The 19,880-nt window shown below is 50.3% G+C and overlaps 1 long non-coding RNA gene across 3 annotated transcripts; it reads left to right on the forward strand.

The window, feature by feature from the left end:
- Positions 1-7,043: 7,043 nt before the first annotated feature.
- LOC141567214 (uncharacterized) lies at positions 7,044-17,776 on the forward strand. 3 transcript variants are annotated; one of them, XR_012489680.2, is made up of 3 exons: positions 7,044-7,453; positions 7,962-8,155; positions 14,913-17,776. It is a non-coding gene; the product is annotated as an uncharacterized LOC141567214 (long non-coding RNA). The 3 variants fall into 3 exon arrangements; XR_012489681.2 differs by lacking the exon at positions 14,913-17,776 and adding an exon at positions 12,411-14,896; XR_012489679.2 differs by lacking the exon at positions 14,913-17,776 and adding an exon at positions 10,156-12,398.
- The last annotated feature ends 2,104 nt before the right edge of the window (positions 17,777-19,880 follow it).

Genomic DNA, 19,880 nt, shown 5'->3' on the forward strand with positions numbered 1-19,880 from the left:
TGCTGATTGCCCGAATGAATTACACTCAAGATCACTCCTTTGTATTTCCAGTTAAATAATTAAGGAAGTACTCATGGAAAGCTACTTCAGAATGAGAGAGGAAATGGCTAATTTCACACTGAGAAAATATATTTGCTAGTTTTCTCACAGGATATTTTATAGCTACTTGATTTCCTTTAGGTTGTGTATGTTCTGTTGGGCAATTTACACTCTGCAAAGGAGAAGTATTCATGCCTGTCACTGCCCCGCCTTCTAAAACAGCGGTTCTCAGCCTTACTGCACCTTAGAATCACTTGGGAGAGGTTAAAATACTGATGCTGAGGGCACCATCTCTGACCAAGGGAATCAAGGTCTCTGGGGGTGGAGTCTGAACATTGATTTTTGTTTATTTGTTTTTTAAAACAGTTTTCCCCAGTGATTCTAATGAGATCAGTGACTGAGAAGTTGCAGCCTAGAAGCACCTTTTTATTTTGCTCTAGCAATGGAGCAAGAGGAAGTGGTGAGGTAGGGGGAAGTCATGGACAAGGAACAGAGACTGACGTTCCAGGCGTGGTTCACAATTTCCTGTGGGCTTGAGCCCTAGTTTTTGTCCTCTATAACATGGGGACAACGATGGCTGGCTCGTATGGTGTTGCTGCACTTATCTGAGTGCCTGGCAAAAAGGAAGCGCTTGTGATAGTTGTACGTGTCACTTGTGTAGGCTATAGTACCTAGTTGTTTGGTCAAATACCAGTCTAGAGGTTGATATGAAGTTATTGTTTTAGATGTGTGGGGGAGAAAAAAAGTAATTTTCCTCAAATCTTTCTAAATTCTTCTGGCTGGACTAAAAATCAAATTAACACAAAACGGATTAACAGGAGAAAATGACCAAAATTATTATATATGTACGTACAGGGGTTCCATTAGAGTATGTGACTCTAGGAAGTTCTGACAATTAAGGCTTATACCTAAGATGAAGGGGGGAGGGATGTGGTTTGGGACTTCAAAGGGCAGGAAGGCAACTCACATGGAGATGGAAAAAGCAAATGTTTCGTAAATAAATGTTGGCTGGGCCTTCTTTAACAATGGGATACAGAGAGGACTAGGTTTTTTCCCTGTCTATCACTTAGTTCATATTAAACTACGTTTATCTATGATAATAGCTCCCTTCCTGGAGCAAGTCCTTTATCTAAATTCTTTTAGGCAGTCAGGGGGAAAGTTAAAGGTTTTCCCCTCCCCCCCAGTCTTTGTTTCTTGAAAAAATCATCAATATTCCAAAAGGCATATTTTGGTGGCAAACTTAGCTTCCCCTCAGTTGTGATTACTTTGAATAAAGCAGATTACCTTTCATAATGTGGGTGTGCCTCATTCAAATAGTTGAAGGCCTTAGAGGACAAAGGAATTCTGCCTTTGGGCTCAAGACCACAACATGGACTCCTGCTGGAATTTCCAGCCTGCCAACATGCCTTGCAGATTTCAGGATTTTGGATTTGCCAGCCTCCATAATCCTGTGAGCCAATTCCTTAAAATCAATCTCTCTCTCTCTCTCTCTCTCTCTCTCTCTCTCTCTCTCTCTCTCTTCCCTGTTTCTCTGGAAAATCCCAAATAATACAGGGCTCAATAAATGATGGCTACTGTTGTACCATCTAACTCAGTAGTAGCTGCTTCTGGTTTGGGGCAATAAATAAGGCTGCAGCTTTATGGTTCAGAGCAATGGGCATTATCCCAAGAAATTGATAGGGATGAGCTCCCACTATAAAATTCCAGAGTGTGAAGTCCAGGTGCAAAGATAAATGCATGGCACAGAAATCCTTGTCCCTTTCTTCATCTGAAACATGCCGATTTCTCTCAGGAAGGGGTCCTGCACCACAGAACACAGAGTCCCAGACCTGGTGTTGGGAGGCCTGGCTTTGGCTTCTGGCTGTGTCACCAACTCACTGTGTGACCTTGGGCAAGTCCACTGCTTTCTCTGGTTTTTGGTTTCATGTGGGGGTCAGGCTGGGTGATGTATGAGGAGTTTTCCATCTCAGAGACTCTGAGTCTAGAGTTTCCTCTGGTGCTTCCACCTGCAAAGCAGGTTTCCCTCAGTCTATTTACTTGCTGGCGTTTGGTTTCTGCTTCCTAAGTGGTTGCAGGTTGGGGCACTTGTATTTATGCTCACGAGAGAGGCCACATGGCTGAATTGTGGTTGTGCCATCTGGCTCTAGAGGATGCCTCAGACCTCACCCCAGCTGCACCCAGGCTCCTGGGGACACAGGCCTCAGGACACAGAAAATCTGGGCTCCTACAGGTCTCTGCTGCTGGAATTCCCTTCCCAAGTCTGCTCAGGCACACAAGGACCTTCCCTTCACTGCCACCTTGGCCTGGAGAGGGCAGAGACCACACATAGAGGACTCAATGATGTTCTGCAAACTCAGGTGTGAAAGAAATAGCACAAGCTGTGGTCCTCTTCAAATGATCCTAATTCTGACTATTCCCCCATCCTGCCTGAGACATCAATCCTCAAATACCTCAGGGGCCTTGTGACATCAGTCCTCAAATACTACTGTCAAGTTGTTTGCTGTCCCAGGCTGCTTGGTCCCTTTGGGACTGGCTTCTCTGCTGTTTCAGTGCCAGGCTGGTAGAGCTGGGAACCCCACTGTCCAGGTCACAGGTGTAGCCTGTGGCCATCCCCACTCAGCACATGCCACTTCCCTAGAGCATCTTCAGGAAAACATTTTGATCCACTGAGCCTTTCCTGTCTGTGGGTGCTAAGGGTACCCAGCCCTAACCCCATCTTCAGTCTCTATCTGCAGGATGCAAGACTTCCATTTGCTGCACGACCACCCCATCCCCCACCCACCGCACGCAGTGCTTCTGGAGTTTCCAGGGAATGTTTCAGGAGAGGTCACAAACTTTTCTCTCACCTTCTACTTGGAACTGCCCCGCCCCCTTGTGGAATTTGGGTGCCTATGAAGCCACTTGAGGGTGGTGACTCTTCACTGCCATTGCTGCCCAGGCCTGTTATGGCTCTGAAGCTGTCTTCCTGTCCAAGGGGGCATTTAGCAGCCTCTCAAAACTGCAGTCCCAGAGGATCCAGAGGGGCCACACAGTTGTGGTTTCCCTGCAGCCGGGCTGTGACCTCGGCAGAAGTGGGAGGATGCTCCCTCCCTTGCTCTGGGTTGCACCTTGTGACCCGGGCACAGATGCAGTGCTGCCTGTGGTACTGGGGCTCTTAGGACTCTTTTCCAAAGACACTTCTGCCTCAGCCCGTGGCTCCATAGGACCCCCACATACATCCTTGATGACCTAACTCCTCAGATGGGCTCCACATATTAGTCAGGAGTCTGCTGTTTGCCGGTGATGAAATCTCAACTTACGCTACCTATGATTATTTTTAAAGGAAATTTATTGGCTTATGTCACTGGAAACTCATGGTAAGTCTTTAGGTATGGCTGGAACCAGGAGCTTAAACAATGTCGTCAGAACTCAGCTTCTCTCCTGTCTGTTCTCCTTTCCTTTGTGTTGGCTTCACTCTCAAGCAGACTTTCTCTACTTGGGTGCCCCTAAAAGTTCCAGCTTATGTCTTTCCTACAGCTATCAGTCTTGGGGGAAAGAGATCTTCTCTTTGCCTTCAGTCCCTACAAATGTTCTGGTATTGGGTCTCCTTGGCTTAATTCACTTGCCTATTATGGAAGCAATCCCTGTAGAAGATGGGGGTGAAATATATATCCCCTCCTATGACAGTGGAGATGGGGGTGTGTATAGCTCCATCTGAACTACTGGAATGAGAGTGAGGGAGAGGTAGTTCTAAAGAAAATCAAGGTTCTCTTAGAAGAAGAAAGGAGAATAAATGTCAGGTAGAAACAACACTTCAGGTGTGTGCTACATCCAGGCACAACTGCATCCCTGCATGGAGAACAAATGAGGCTCAAGTTGGGAGCCAAATTGCAGCTAAATGCCAGTACAGAAGGGGCGTGAGGACCTGTCAGACAAGAGGTGCAGGCAGCCAGGGCTGTGAGAATTCAGAGGACAGAGTGAATGTTTGGACTGGAGCTGTATCGTAGAGCAATGCTTCTCAAGTTTTAATGTGCTTGTGAATCACCTGGGGTCTTGCTAAAATGTGGATTGTATTTCAAGGTCTTAGAGCAGTGATTCTCAACCACGTAAATTTTCCCTGCCCCACCCCCAGGGAGATATTTGGCAGTGTCTGGAGACATTTTTGGTTGTCACAACCGAGGGAGGGGGCTACTGGCATCTAATGGGTAGAGGCCAGGAATGCTGCTAAACATCTTCCACTACACAGGACAGCCCTTCACAACAAAGAATGATCTGATCCCAGATGTCAATAGCGCTGTAGTAGTCTGGAGAGCAGGAACCCAAGGGAGGACATCCCAAGCAGAGGAACTGCTCAAGCAAAGGTACTGAAGGTGGAAGAAGTGTCTGGTTGATTGGGGGCAGGTCATAGGAAACCTGACAGGAGGGGAGGGTGCACAGGGATGGAATCTTAAAACCAGATACCCTGGGTTGGAAGAAAGGCCAATCCCTGCTGCTGAAAGTGTGCTCCAGAGGAGCGGCAGCTACATGACCTGTGAGCCTGTCAGAAAAACAGAGCTCAGGCCCCACCCAGACCTTCTTAATAAAAATGTACATTTTAGCAAGATCCAGGTGATTTGCATGTGCATTAAAGTTGGATCAACATGCCTATAACAGCTCCTTAGCATGAGCTCACCAACAGCTTGTATTTATCAAGCACCTACTATGTGCTCAGATTTGACTTTGATAAGCATTTGACTTACCTGGAGGGTAGGTTTGGTTATAGAGAAGCAAAATGAACTCCAAGTGTCAGACCTTCTAATAGGAAGTGCTCAGTATCCCTCCACCTTCTAAAAGGGTCAGGTAACAGTCAGATTTTGTAACAAGTGACCCTAGTCCTTTCTTTGGTCAGTGCTGATTGGATAGCTCTTGACCCCAGGGTAGCCACTCCAGGTGCCAGCCAGGCCAACTACCTCTGAGATGGCTTGGTAGTTTGTCTTGACAGGACGAGCAGCCCCAAACACTCACCTCTTTTGGAGGTAGGAATCAGGAATTTCCAGGAGAGGTTGTTTATTGTAGGAGTTGGGGTTGAAGGGACCTTGGTAGCCACCAAATCCAGGTGGGAGCCAGTGGTCTGAGAGAAAGGTTGATACGGCTGAGACTAGGGAGACATACAAGAGAAGCAGGGAGGCCCTGAGAGAAACCCAGCAGTCGAGGAAAGAGAGACCACCACAGAGAAAGTTCTTACCCTGATGGCAGTCAAGTCTCAAAGCTATACAATTCAGCCCCTTTTTCTTTCCTCAAAGAAACTGCATAGTCTAACTAAAACACAACCATTTGACAGTTTATGTTTAACAGATTTGCTTACATCTATAGACAGATTTAAAGACTAGTAATAAAATTCCAAGTGGGAGGAGGACATTTCAAATTGCTTTTACTTTAGCTCATATACATTAATTTTTTGGTACATTTCCCTTTAAGACTATGATGTTAGCTGCCTCTCTAACAACCATTTCTCCCCTCTCTTCCTTCTTCAGAGAACCCTAATTTTGTTTAGGAATACAGGTAACTCAAATACTATAGTACTTGAAGTAACTGTCTGTGGGGACAGAACCCCAAAAAGCAGTTTCCAGGCTCTCGGCCTCACATAGACAGGTGCTGGCTCAGGTAGTAAATGGCCAACTGTGATTGCATGGCCATCAGCTGTGGCTAGTTGGCCGTCAGCTGTAACCAGTGAGCCATTGGCCATAATATAACTGCTGTGGCTACGAAGGAGAGCCGAGGAGAGTGGAGGAGAGTGAAAGAGAGTCGTCGGTGGGTTGCAGACAAAACGGACAGCAGGTCGCACGTCCAGTGAGCCCAGCCTCCAGTGAGACTGTAGTGGTATGACTCCCCTATCTATGGCTCCGTGGGTGTTCCTTTTTGGCCTCACCATATCCTGCGTTCTTGTATGGGGAGCGGGAGCAGAGACCCCGCAGGCCTCCCTGCACGACACTGTCTCTGCAATATTTGAGTTAGCTGGCCCTACTCCTGGGCAGACCCCAGTTAGTCTGAGCCAGCCATGGTGGTCTTGTCTTTTTGCCAGCAAACAGGAACAAGCACGTGGCTCAGTCCTGGCCCGTGAGATGAATGGGGATGTCTGCTGAAGGCTTCTGGGAAAGTGGTCTACACTCCTAAGAAAGGGCCTAGAAGAAGTGGATCCTTTCCCATCGGACATTTTACAGTCTGAATGTGATGCTTGGACCTGCTACAGTACACAAAGGTGAAACATGACAAGTAGCAGGGCTCGTGCACAAGTCTTTGAGTGTACCCATAGTCTGAAGGCTCCAAAAGTATTATAAGTGGTACAAAGATACAAGTTATTAATCACAACTAGATTAATATAATCCTGAATCAGAAGAGATTCTCATCACAGACCCTTTGCCACCCTGGGGAAGCCAGGATGTGGAAGGCACAGCTCCTGGATTTGGCCAGGGCATGGAGACCACCCCATTCCCCAGTGGACAGTGTTCTGCTTTCAGCATCCCCCTGGTCTGCAGGGGATATTAAGGTAGGGAGAACTGGGTGTGGCTTTTCTTTTTTAATAATATCTCCATTGATGTTCAATACTATTTATCAAATGGATACCAAACTAGGAGAAAATTGGGTCTACCATATTTCCCTTCGCCTCTGTGAGGAACCCAGGCTCAGGCGCTACTGCAAACATGTAAACCGGAAACATTTTCTTCTCTGGTTCTAGGGAATCCCTGGGATGCTTTCCTCCCAAGGTGCCGCTTTTGGTAGGCCCAGGTCCTAAAGCCGAGAACTCTGTGAACTGACTTCCACTGCAGACAGAGGGCCTGTAAGTGCCCTTTGCGGGGCAGAGCCTGACCCCAAGGAGCGCCACTAACGCAGAAATGCCAGGCACCATGACAACCAAGCAGCAGAGGTGAACTCTGGGCGCGGCCAGTGCCGCCTCCAGCCACCCAGTTCCGCTTTTCTCTGGGGCCATCTGAAACTGGGCGGGGAGGGGTGGGTCTCTGGGTGTCGCCGCGTACAGGCGGGTCAGCTGCGTCGGGTTAGCGGGACCGGCCCTGCGCGGGGCCGGCGCGTAATGGGGACCATGCCCGCGCTAATGGGAAGCAGCCGTCGCATCCCCGCCCAGCCTCCTCCTCCCGCTCGGCCCAAGAGCGGCCGAGATAAAACGGAAGCGCCTCGAGAGGCGCTTTGATTGCAATACGAAACAAATTATTCCTCCCGGAATGGAACAAAATAAGTTAGAGTGAAGTCTCAGGCCGTCATGCCTCCCCGCAAGGCCACTGCCGGCGGTCCCGAGCCTGCCGCCCCTGCCACGCATGGCAGGAACGGTGCACCGAGGGGCTGCTCGCCCGCTGAGGCCGGTGGTTGGAGATCCTGGCCTCTGCACCAACCACCTGCACGGGTCCTAATCCTTTAAGTCAGTTGGACAGCTGGCTGCTGGGTGAGTTCCTGGTTGAGCGGAAGTTTCCTCCATGTCAGTGGTCTTCAGACTTGGGTGTGGGACCCTCAGAATCTCCTTGGAGGGCTTGTTAACAAATTGTGAGCCTCACCCCCAGAATTTCTGATTCGATAGGTGGGGTGGGGTGGGGCCTGATAATTTACATTTCCCAGGCAATGTTGGTGCTGCTGGTTCAGAGACACCACTTTGAGAACCACCAGATAAATATGGCGTAGGAGTTTCACTGCCCTGACATTCAAATGGCTGAGTCCTAGAGAGGTCTGCAGGGGATAAATTGTCCAGTAACTGTTCAAATGACCTACCAACTAATGAATATGCCTAGCTTCAGGTCCCTTTGGAGCCCGCTTTATTTTTTTCTAATTTTTTATTGGGGAGTACTGGGGAACAGTGTGCTTCTGCAGGGCCCATCGGCTCCAAGTCGTTGTCCTTCAGTCTCCTTGTGGAGGGCGCAGCTCAGCTCCAAGCCCATTCACTGTTTTTCAATCTTTAGTTGCAGGGGGCATAGCCCACGATCCCATGCGGGGAATTGAACCGGCAACCTTGTTGAGAGCTTGTGATCTAACCAACTGAGACATCCGGCCTCCCCTGGAGGCCTGTTTTTGATTGATCACCCCTCTCCAATAGTGAACCAATCCAGTCCCACTCCAAAGCTCAGAGACTGGAATTTCCCAGGAGCCTGTGCAGGTGAGTAGGCAACTGCCAAATGCCTTTTAACAACACTAGTAAAAGCTCTAGGACTCCAGGCAGCCCCTTTGGGGGATGCTTCCATTCTAGCTCCTTGGCCTCTAAAAAGGCCTCTGGCTGTGTCACTGTGCCTGACCAGAGGTAATTCCTGGCAGGGAGTGTGTGTGTGTGGGGGTGGGGGTGGGGGAGCGGGAGTGTAGGAAGTGGGTAGTGGAGAGAACAGTGGCAGTAATTCTTGCTGTGGTGTCCTCTCAGTTTGTGCCTGGCTCCAAGGAACCTACTTAGGGATCTAAGAACCTGGAAGAGTTAGACTTACTATGTTTTAGGTGTGGGATGTCTGGGATGAGTGCCTTCCCTCCTGAGCAGACATTGGTTCTCAAACTTGAGTGTGCATTAGAATTGCCTGGAGGCCTTGGATTGCTGACCCCTCCCCTAGAGTTGCTGATTCAGTGGGTCTGAGAATTTGCATTTCTAACAAGGTCCCAGGTGATGCTGATGGCCTGGGTTCCACACTTGAAAATGCCAAACTAGACTGTATTGTGCATCTCCAAGCCCCTTCTGTAGACTCAAAGTGGTCATGGTATGGGGGCCCAGCCCACACTCTGTACATCGTCCATCAGTCGCTGGCCTTTGTGTTCACCACCTTTCCCATCTTTCAGAAGGCAATCTGGTCTGCTGTCTGCTCCCTGGCTCTGAGAGCAGGGAACAAGGTGGTTCAGGCTTGGGAAAAGCAGCATCCCCCAACCCCCACCCCCATTTTTTGCACGCAGTCAGGAATTAGAGCTCCCTTCTTCTTGCCATCCCTCACCCTCTAGGTTTGCTTGAGTTTCAACCCTAGGCCAGGCTGGAAAGGACAGGAAGCTGAGGAAGGGATCTCTTTAATATGCTCTTTAGGCTCCACACAAGACCAGGGCTAGAGGGGTCACTATTGAATTTCTGCCAGTGACAGGATCTCTCCGGAGTGATACTTGTTTTTCACTCTGTGCCTTGCACATCATAGCGATTTATGAACGATTTGCTGATTGTTTGGGGAAACCTATCAGGAGGGGAAACAAAACAGAAGGAAGACACTCCTCAGGGCTACCATGAACTAGAAGTTTTTGATCAGTGTTAGCCAGCTTGGCTGAGGAGGTGGGGTCTCTCCCCTTTGGTCTCCTGTGTCAGAGGCTCCTGGGTGGGAACCTCTGTGGGTGTGAGTAAGCAAGGTCAGCATCATTCCGTGTGGGAACTTTGAGGCTGCCCCAGCAAGCTGGAGACCTTGGAAACAAAGGGGCAGGTGGTCCATGGGGGGCTGGGGTCAACCAAGGCCACAGGGAGCCATCCTTTGTTCTACTGCCTCAGGATCTCCAGAAATGGAAGTTTCTTTAGGAATTTAACCGAACATTTACACCAAGAGGTTTAGAAAATGTTAAATGTGAATAATCATGGCATTTTTTGGATTAGGATGTCAGTTACCAATTTAGATGAAAATAAGCCATGTGCAACCCATTAGGTTTTCATAATTTTCCTCTTAATTGGCTGTACTTTGAGACTGTGTATTTAGGAAATGGCTAAATTGGCTGTAGGTTCCCTATTTGGTTGTTGCCGTGATTCTCAACCCTAATGGTAAATTGGAATCAACTAGGGTTTCTTTGAAAAATACTAATGCCCTGGCTACACCCCAGATGTGGAGCCTGGGCACAATATTTTTTAAGACTCACCAGGTGATTTTTATAGTGCAGCTAGCATCAAGTAATTCTGAGCTACTGATTGAATGGTTGGAGGGGCCAAACTTAAGCAAATTAGACTTTTGGAGCATCTGCTTAGCCTTCAATAAGTGCCATGACTGCTCTCTCCATGAAGAGACCATCAGAAGCCGCTACCAGACCCTGCCCATCACCAGCAGTTCTAGTTGACAGGACCAGGGGTGGGGACCTCACACAGGGAGACAATTTTCCTTTCACAGGAAAATGGAAGTGGGACTCAGATTAAAGCTATAACTGGGCTCCTCCCTTGAACAGAGCAGAGAAGAGACCTGGTCAGAGCAGCAAGAAAAGTCGGTGTGCAGAGGGAAGCTACCTGGGTTCCTGCCATCCCCTCAAGCCCCTGTTTCAGCTTTTCAAGAAGTCTAGCTGCCACCCTGCCTGGGACTTCAAGGGTCACCGACAAATCCTTATAACACTTCTCCCTCACCCCACTGTTAGGTTTAAGCCAAATCTAGTGGATTTATTTATTTGTGACCAAAGAGGCCTGACATGTGCACAGACAACAGCACAACAAAAGCACACAAAAATAAACATGTATTCACCTCCCCCCCCCAACACACACACTCACAAACACCCAGTGTTTAAACCAGGCTCTTTGTAACTCCATGTGGTCCCAATGGAAGATTCTTTGGAATCTGTATTTTCCGGAATCCACTTGGAGAAACCTCAGCTTTCAATTCAATTGGGAACAGCAGTGGTTCCCTAATGTGGCTCCATGGCTTCATCAGAATCACCTGGAGGAACTGACTTACAGCTACAGCACATACACAGATTGCCAAGCCCCAGCCCCAGGAAGGCAAAAGCTGTGCAATTTGAAGAGGATCCTGAAATCTGTGCTTTATAAACTTTCTCCAGCAGTTCAATCTACTAGGAAAAGGCTGGCTGAATTAATGTAATTTATGAAATTCCTATTGTGGTATCCCTATCAAGTCTGAGAGATAGATAAGAGCCTAGTCTGTGGACACACAACATAAAAACCAGTGAAGTTCAGGCTAGTAGTTGGAGCACATGTAAACAAGCAAACAGGCTAAAGGGACATTTCCAGGTTGGCAGCTTGAGCTGGTCAAATGAACCAGATCATTTGCTTTGCCTCTTTAGCTCTAGATGCAACAACAACAACAAAAAAAAGTATGTGAGTATGTGTGTGAAGCAGCAAGTGTACCTTTTATTTTAGAAACAAAAATATCATTTCTGACCCAACAATAGCCGGATCCCTGTGAATGAAGGGTTTGCATATTTTCCTGTTTTAACGGTTCTAGTATAAACAGCCCAAGCCCAGGCCTGATTGTCAGTAGGTCCTGAGCAGCCCAACCAGAGTGCTGGAAATGACTCCTTTAGCCCTGAGAACCTGGACCCGGCTTAGTGCCAGGACTCAGGGTTGTGTTTTACAGCAGCAATGGGTCAGGAGTTGAGGGAGAGGGCAATTGCAGTGTTCCCCAAGACCAAAGCTAATGCCAGAAGCAATAGCAGTAGCAGCTGCAGAGGCAGTAGCAGCTGCAGAGGCAACAGGAGCAGAAGCTACCACGTATTGAGTAACTACCACATATTTATACAGGTACCAGGCTAAGTAATGTAATTATTTATTTGGATACTTAAGAAAGCTCAATGTGGTAGCATTATTACTGCAATTTTTAGAGTGAGGTTCAGAGAGGCTTAGCAGCTTTTCTGAGGTTACACAGCTTTTAAGGGAAAGATCCAAGATTCAAATAAAGGCATGTTTGACTCCTAACTATTCTAAGATACTGTACACAGAAACCTAGGTCACAGACACCATCTTGTGTGCCAGCTGGGGATATAGGGCGTTGTTCCTAGAAGCAGACTAGACACTTTGCTGGTCCCTGCTTTCTTTCAAGACATTTTTCTCAGCACCCCAGCTCCACTGGTCTCTAACAAAGGGAGATAGCTGTCATCAGGGACTAGAAGGCCTTCTCCCAGCTCAAAGCAATCCCAAATTTCTGGGTGTATCCTTTGTGCTCTGAGAGTGGGACCATGACTCTCCTTTGGGGATTAGCAAAAGACCAACTACAGATTATATATTTGGTGACTCAGAGACTTTCCTGGACCCGAAACAAAGAGAATTGTGCTGTTATATAAAAAAAATTGTGGTTCACCCATATGATGGATTATTAAGCATTCACTGAAAATCGTGTTTCAAAGAATAAAATATGGAGAAATCCTCATGGTGAAAGGTTAAAAGAAGCTGGATACAAAATTGCAAATTGTATATAAAATATATCCTTTCAATTATGGAAATTAGACTTTCATTAAAATATATAAAAGACCAGAGGAAAGTCGCCAAAATGTTTTACTGTGGTTACCGCATGGGGAATGGGTGGGATTTCTTGTAATTTTTGTTTTCTTTGTGCATCTTAATGTTTTATTTTTCACAATTTTCTTCAATTTGAATTGTCTTTGTAAATGGGTGCAAGGTGAAAAGTTTTAATATATAGCACTGGAAATGCACAGGTATGATTATTGATTGATTTTTATCCCACCTTGGGTTTCATTAGGTGGAAATGTCTTCTGGCCTCACCAGTTAACACCTATTTCAAGAGCGAGGATGGCGGCATCTTGAGCCAGTTCTGTCACTACTAGGCAGACCCTGAGCGAGGCCGGCGCGGTGCGGGGAACCAGTCCCTTTAGGTCCTTGAGGCACCTTTAATTTGGTTGGGGAGACAAATGCACTGCAACGAATCGAGGCATCCAATCGCCAAGGCGACTATTAAGTGGGCTTGAAAGTCGATCGGAGGGAGAGGGCAAGGTTTTCTGGGTGCAAGCATTGACCAATGGGGTGCTAATCAGTGCTATGGTGCTGAGATTAAAGGGGCCTGCGCACAGCCTGGAGCTCTTCCTAAGTCCCCAGAGTCCTCAGGTGGCCTGAGGGAAAGCGCCTGGAGGATCCCTGCGGGTTGCGGCTTCCCACGCCTTGCCCCACTCCTCCTCGACGGCCGGTCTGCGGGTGACCTCGGCGGAAGTCGCAGAGTACTTGGATTGCCAGCGCAGAATTTTGGCTCTCTGAGCGGCCCCCCTGGTCCGAGCACCCGGAATCTCTGGTGCCGGCAGGTAGCAGGGGCCAGAGATTAAGAAATACGGGAGGGTTTCGGTAGTAGTTGAAGGTGCGGCGGCCACTCCCCGGATCCACCGATAGTGGGGTTAGCCACTCTGCGCTGTGGAGTCGCCTTGCTCTACACTAGCACCTCTAGCGTGCGCAGCTCCTCCGGCTGTTGAAGGAGACGGCGATGATGTGGTTTGGTGCCAGCAGAGGGCAGACTTGAGGCTGTGTCGCCGCCAGGCGACTACGCCTCACCAAGGGTTCCCTTCCAGCTCCCAGGCTCTGCCAGGTGGGGGCGGACTTGGAGCCCCGCGACCGGCAACCGGCGACCTCAGTCTGTAGGAGCTGGGCGCCAAGGTCCAAGAACACCTGGCGAGATGTGGTCAAGCTACAGCCCTCAGGCAACCTCAGCCTCGGAGAGTGAGGGCTTGGGGCTGGGGATATAACCAAATGGCCCAGGAGAGTAAGCAAGAAGCAAAACCCATCACACACACGGAAGACATAAGAGTATGTCAGATTCCAAGCGTGTAGGAACCTTAATGATGCTGGTGAGAGCTAGGATAGTATTCGCATCTTTGGCGAGCGAAGTCAGAGGATAGGAACCTGATGTCTCCAAGCAGCACGCAGGTGACGGCGCCAGCAGGGACCTGGCCATGCGTGCTGGGAGCAGATGGACCGTTCACTAGGGTTCCAGACACAGCTAACTGGGGATTCCAATCCCGACCCTGGGTAATTCCTGGCTGTTGAATTTGGGGGAACTCACTGTACTGCTGTCATCTCCGATTAATCCCTTCTGTAAAATGGGCATGGAGGGCTGCGGTCTTGCAGGGCCGTTAGAGATTCCACACAGCAGAAGCTCAATGAATTCGTTTCATCACTCCTAGGACTTTGGCACAACACCAGGCCCCTGGGTTTGCTGCTGGGGTGAAATGATCCTGTCACCATGCGTTTGCCTGCCGTGGCTGCCTTGGAGACATAGTCCCGCCAGGCTTTGGGACCGAGTTGCGGGCGCTCTTTCCCTGCTCTCCAGCGAGCCCCGCGCTCCCTCGCCCTGGGCAATCCGGTCACCAAACTCAGGAAGAGGGCACTTATCAGGGAATGAATTGAAATCCGGCACCCGGCGAGTTGGGTCTCCCGGGAAGCCTGGCCAAGGGCCCTCGGAAGTGGTGTCTCTTAGGACGCTAAATAGGCCAACCTCGGAGCGCAACGGGCAAACACATCCAGGGTCAACAGCGGGCGGGGTCTTTGGCAGGCCTTCGTCTCCCACAAACTGCATACACACGGGCGCCCATTAACTTCTCTTGGCTTGTTTCCCCATCTAAAATTCAAAAGGAGAGCGAGCATTTCCCAGGGTAGTTGTGAAAATCGTGGTTGAAGACTGTAAAGGCCTGTGTAAATGTGAGGCATAATTACTACTCAGGAGCAGCCAGCTCCATCAGTGCCTGCACAGAGCGCGAACAGGATAGATGCAAGAAGTGTACAAACGTGTGCACATGTACATCACACGTGTGTAAATGAGTGTGCCTGTCTCCCTAGATGCAGGGCAAATGCACACACACGTATGCATGTACATGTACACGGATATGGGACACCCTCATGAAGACGTGTGCATGCACACTGCACGTAAATACGACGTGTGCCTGGAGGCAGAGTGTGTACACTACTCAGCCTACACGTTTCTCTCGAACTGGGTAAATGCCACTGGGGGAAGCAGGGTCTCACGTGCCTCTCCAGGGTGCGGTGAAGCCCGGATCCGGTCAGCGCCTCGGCGCCGCCGGGCTCCTTTATCTCTCATCTGCCGGCTGATGGGCAGCTCCAGTTTCAGTGGGGACCAAGATCCCCGGGTCGGCTAGAGGGGGCAGAGGGCGAGAGAAGGATGAGTTGAAGGGCGCTCCGGGCACGCGCGTTTGAAGGGCCTCACTCCCTTGGTCTGTCGCTTTTTTTTTTTTTGCCTCCCCAGGTCGCGTCCTCAAGGAAGATAAGAGATTCTGATCAACTCAGGGGGGCGGCTAGGGCCCCCTATCCACAGAAACCATCATGAAGTCAGGCGAACCAAGGGGTCGCCCTTGGCTTAGGAAAATACGCGGCTGCTTTGCGGGCCAGGGGCCCCACGACACCACGTGATGTGCATGGGAAGCTCGCAGCGTGGCTGCTGGAGGTCCCTGCTTCTCTGCACCCACAGGTCTCCTGGCTCGTCTTCCCTTTCTTCCTTCGGAAAGATTCTGACCGGTGCGGCATTCGCATCACCTGGTTGTGTCTGCGGAGAAAAGGACTCCGTAGGCGTTTTGGGAAGACCAAGGCCACCGCCAGGCAAAGACAATGTGCGGTGGAGGCTTGAATTCCGCGGCGATACGCGTTTCTAAATCACGGAAAGCAATAGAATCTGTTCACAAAAGCTCTCCCCTCCATCTCCGCAGACCCGTTCTGCCGACAGGAGGGTATTACGCAGAAAATTTGAGGCCAAGGGCTGGCGGAGTCCCTGTGAGAAGGCACAGAGCGCAGCTGCGTCAGACGCGGCACGAGTTCGGCTCCTGTGCGTCAACCGAGCCCAGAGGCAGCGAACACGAATCTCAGCGAAAGTAGCGCACAGTTCCACTCAGGACCAAGTCAGGCGAGGTCCGGCCGGGAGCCACGGCCACTCGCCCCGCCCCCCGCCCCAGCGCCTTTAAGTAGGAAAACGTAATGTTAGTGGGAACTGGGCCCAAAGAATTTAGTGGCAGAAGACTTTCAGGCCAAGTCGGGACACGCGCGGATCGGTGCCTCAGTTGGGCCTGGGGGTGGGGGAGCAGCCCCTGGCCTTGTAGCCCCTGTTCCTACAAGGCTGGCCTTTTGGCAAAGGCCGGTGGCACAGCCCCTCGGCCCCCTCCCTCGGGAATCCACAGGGCTCTGACCCGGCCTTTATCTCGGCGTGGTCAGCAGGCGTGGGGGCTTCAGGAAAGAAGACAAAGGCCCGGTGTCTCTGCGGGCGGGGGCTCGGTTTCCTGACTCTGCTCACACTCAGCCTTTAGCGGTTTTGGGGGAGATTTTAAAAAGTATGTGTCGAATTTCCTTGCCCCCCCCAAGATACAAACAAACAAACAAACAAACAAAGCAAAAAGGATATTCCCCTTCCCTCCTCTTCCCTAGAAAAGCAAGTTGCCTGAATCCTGCCCTTTCCTTTTCTTTGCCCGCCTAAAAAAGTCATTTTACTTTATACAGAGAGGAAAATCGGGGGAAAGGTTTTATTTTATTCGGTTTGATGGTATTATTACTAAGGACAACAGGGTCACGCTGAGCTCCCAACTTGGGAAACCCGAGTTGGCCTCTCGGCGTGGCGGGGACTCGGCCAGCCTCCGCCCTGTGCGCTGAGCTCGTTTGGGGTCGATCGGGGCCTCCGGCGCTTCCTCTGCCCTCTCCGTCGTTGGGAGCGCCATGTGCTCAGACGGGCCCAGTCTTTCTCCCCGAATTTTGTTTAGAGCTGCCAGGAGGCGCCTAGCCGGCGCCTGAGGATCTGCGCTTGCAGCGCCGCCAACAGGCTTGCGGACCGGGGGTTCTGGCGGCCCAGCCTGGGTCTTCAGAGCCACCGGCCCCCCACCGCCCCGCTCCCACCCGCGGGCGGTGCCTCTGCCTGCTGTAGCTCGGCCCAACCCGCTTCCTGCGTTTGCCCCTCACGTTTCCCGTCTTTCCACAAAGACAGAGAGGGGAGCCTCTCACAAAAGCTGACCTCCGCAACCTCCCGCCGGGTGGCTACCTACAGCTTTTCCGAAAAAGGGAGGGAAAAAGTTCAAGCAGTCCCGCGTTCCAGAGGGAGGCTCCTGAGGGTGGGAGGCACCGGCCCAAGAGCTTAGAGTGGCGGCTGTGCCTGGCCCCAAGCGCCTGGGTCGGTGTCACTTCGCAGGTCATCCGCCTGGTCAGAGAAAACCTTGTACAACAGTGAAGACTGCCTTAGGAGAAGCTAGAGGGAGGCGGTTGGAAGAGCCTCGGGCTTGGGTATTCAGGGCGACAGAGATGGGATGCACCTCACCCCCAGGGTCAAGGGGATGGGGCGAGGGGGACAGTCACAATCGCCTGGGCCCAGACCTGGGAAGGCTCTTGGGGCACGCAGGGGTTGCCGTGGCCACTGGGTTAGGATGTCAGACCCTGCAGGGTTACTACCAAAGGCTTTTCCTTCCTTCCTTCCTTCCTTCCTTCCTTCCTTCCTTCCTTCCTTCCTTCCTTCCTTCCTTCCTTCCTTCTTTCCTTCTGTATGGGGAGGAAAACCACCTACTATAAACCACCTACTATAAACCAGGCATTTGACATTAGAACATTTAATTATTGCAATAACATTGCAAGGTATATATAATTCTATTTTATAGATGAGGAAAGTAAAACTCAGAATGGGTGCTTTGCCCAAGGTCACACAGTTATTAAAGGAGGCCATGTGGCTCCATACTAGTTCTTCTAGGCTGAACAGGCCCCTGTCATTGCCCCATCCCACCCAAGGTACATCCCAGGGGTCACATGGTTCCAGAACAAGCTTGTCAGAGTTTACCACTGAGCTGGAGCCTGTGCAACAAACAATTAACACAGAAGTTCCCAGGTACAATCTGCCCAGTCCTATGCTTACTTCTCTTCTGGCTGGCTCCCCCATCCCCTTTTACTGAGCTCTTCCAACATTGGGCAGCAGCGCCTATACCACTTAGAGAGCCCAAGTGGGCAGTTGGGCTCAGCTCTCTCAGGTCTCTCCTTAGAATTTCCAAGGCTGTTTGTCCCACAGAAAGCTCTGTGACCTCTGGCTGTCCCTGTCTCTTCTCAGGATCCCAGTTTCCTCAAATGTAAATAAAGAGATTTGGGGTTCCTGGGGCCCAGACACTCTTTTGTGATAGAACGGAGCCTTCTCTCCAGAAAGCAGAAAGTGGATAAGACTGCTTGGCTTCAAGAATCCTTACTTTCTGGCTCCTAAGACAAAACCTGGGACATGAAGTTTGCTCCCAACCACTCCATGCCTCTGGCCCCCATTACACAGTGGGAGCCTGGTCCCATCCCTTCCTACAGGTCTCACAGGCTACTCCAAGAAGCAGGGGCTGCTCAGGAGGCAGCAGGTCCGACAAGGCATGGTCACAAACCAGCTTAGTGCCACAGAATGGGGTCACTGTAGGGCTCCTGAGCACGGGTCCCGTGCTCCAAGCCTCTATCAAGGAACGAGCTCATTCATAGGCAGACTGTCTTGGGTCTGACCTAGTTTCCTGGCTCATCCTCTTCTGCCCCTGTGTTTGCAAGAAGCCCCAGTCAGGCCCTGATTTCCACCCAACATTAGGGGGCTCCTCGCAGCTGGGGTCTCCAGCCTCTGCTAGTGGAATGCCCAGGCATCTAACATCAGGTGAAAGGTCCTGGGCTTCATGCCCACCCAAACCAGAGATGCAGGGCAGTGAACTCTTTACTTGTGCAAGGGGGAAGCAGGCCCAAGACACCTTCTGGAATAGGGTGTGAGGCCATCCCTCTAGGTCCCCATCCCACAGTCCCTTGGTGCATGTACTGCACTGGGAAAGATTTCTCCTGGGTCCCCCTGAGAACAGGATTCCCCCAACCCAAGTATTCTGGCTGGGAAGTCTGAGGGAGCAGGACTAACCTAGAATTGGTGTGTAAATGTGAGGGGGTGTTCATCTTGTTAGTGGGAAGTATGAGGATGTTTATGTGCATACAAGTGCACACATACTACTCATTCAATATCTTGTGTAGCAACTCAGTACTCAGGACATGCAGAAGTTGGCTGGGTATTTTTATCAAACTCCATTGATGTTGTATTTACAGTATACCCTGGCAAGCATATATATATATATGCCCATGTGGTCTGGCCATCTAGATCAGACTGTATATGTTAAGGTATACTTGCTATGTATCAGGAACTCACTTAACACTTTTGTCCTCACTTAGAGAATTCCTTAAGTCATCTTCTCTAACAGAAACTCAAAAGTGCAAAGAGGGAGAGGAGAGAGGAAATGAGAGATGAAGAAAGTCGGCCATTGCCTTGAACTTGTAGCACTGGGGGAAAATGAGCAAACTATACAGTTTTTGAGAAACTCCCAGGGCTGGAATTAGAGAAAGATGTCTTCCTCTGGGTATCCATGGAGAAGTGGGGTATGATTTGGCTCCCTTCTCCTACTTCCTCTAATCCCTGTTTAGACCAGAAATCCCACACCACCGATTCCTTCATTTCACCCTTTGCACTTGGTGAGGCTGCCACTCTGCCCAGCCTTGGATGACGCTTGCCTTTCAGCACGTAGGGGGCAGAGAGGCTGCTGTCCTCCAGTGCTGGCATAGGCCAACCTCCTCACCTCACTGGAGGCTCTGCTTTCTCTGCTTGGTGTAGCATTGGGGGCTGCTGAGTCCTAGTCTCAGAATCGAGAGCCTCAACCAGCTGGAGCAAAGGCTCTATGTATTTTCTGTTACCATTCAGTAAGCCAGGATTACATACCCAGAACATAACTGTACACATTACCAATGACTTATGAATGCAACACACACTGTGGTTCCAGTAAGCACTTCCTGAGTACTAGCCATATGATTGTTACAATGCCCCAAATATGTGCTCTCTCTGAAGGTGAATGACAGACTTACACACCTCCCACTCTGTCACCAGGATACGACTTGACACTGGATGCACACATTTGCAGCAGGCACAGACTACACAACTGTCCATGGGATACATGTTCACACCACAGAAAGCGCAGACAAGCACGCAGCAGTCCACTTTCTTTTCTGCAACTCCCCTTAGCCAGACAAAGGCACAGCAGATCACCAGAAGAGCCCAGACACCAGGCCTGACCAGCCTCTTGGACTTTCCGTACCAGCTGAGCCTCCCTCAGGAGCCTGCTCTTCACAATCCCTGGCCCTGGCAGGCTCCCCAATCCTTATCTCAGGATGATGCTCCTCAGAAACTCTATGGCTTCATCCTCCACCTTCCAGC

The sequence above is a fragment of the Rhinolophus sinicus genome, chromosome 5, assembly GCF_057876585.1.
Source record: "Rhinolophus sinicus isolate RSI-liver-muscle chromosome 5, RSI-T2T, whole genome shotgun sequence".
NCBI lineage: Eukaryota > Metazoa > Chordata > Mammalia > Chiroptera > Rhinolophidae > Rhinolophus > Rhinolophus sinicus.